Source organism: Nicotiana attenuata, unplaced genomic scaffold (genome assembly GCF_001879085.1).
Source record: "Nicotiana attenuata strain UT unplaced genomic scaffold, NIATTr2, whole genome shotgun sequence".
Taxonomy (NCBI): domain Eukaryota; kingdom Viridiplantae; phylum Streptophyta; class Magnoliopsida; order Solanales; family Solanaceae; genus Nicotiana; species Nicotiana attenuata.
Genome location: NW_017672489.1, coordinates 2,960 through 3,901, shown reverse-complemented (window position 1 = coordinate 3,901; position 942 = coordinate 2,960).

Here is a 942-nt window from a genome sequence, read left to right as displayed (position 1 = left end):
TAAGTAATAGTAATGCTGTATAAGTAAAGTAATGAGAGAAAATAATAAGAGTAAGATTTATAAGAAAACCGAAATGCTTTGATAAATCCCATAACTGTTTTTTTTGAACATTAGAGCTCTTTCTTGCGAAATTTAAAAATGCAAAAGGAAAGTCAACTAGTAAAATAAAAATAAGAAAATAGTGCATGATACTTGTTCAGCCTTGCTACCCCGAGGCTCGCCGGGCTCTGGTGGTTCTGACGGTCCTGTTATTGAGGCATGCTCCTATGTTTACAGCCTGTATGGAAGGGCCTTCCTCCCCCTCCTCCTCGAAAATGATGCAACAATCCATATCATCGTCTTCCAAGAACAAATTCCTCACTGCTGCCAGTGCTTCCTCTTTTTCTGACCCATAGATAACTTCAGCCGGTTGGAAAGTCTGTTCCAAGCGTGGTATTGGCTGCTCCAATGGATAGTAAGGGCCGCGCCATGGTGGCGACCAGTGGTTGAATTCTTTCTAGATACACTCGTACCCCAATCTGAAGGTGGTGCCATGTTTCTTGAGCTTGATGGGCTTAGCGATTCCTTGGAGGTTCTTGCCAAGTCCCTTGCCAGGTTCGTATCCGCTCCAGTTCAATATGCTTTCAATTTTGTTGTCCCACCACTTATCCTTATCAACGGCGTTGACTCGCTCGATGTGGTGGTAAGTTTCCCCACCTATCCGTCTTCTTCCTCCTATCGCTGGGATGGTCTGGCGACTGTATATGGGATTGCTACCATTGCCGTGAATGGTTACCTCTTGGTGGTTCCACTCAAACATCACTGCCTGATGTAGTGTTGATGCTACAGCCCCAGCTGCATGAATCCAGGGTCGTCCCAACAACAGATTGTATGATGTCGGCACGTCTGTCACTTGAAAAATCAACNCTACAAACCAAGTAGGCCCCCATTTCGCAAAACCAC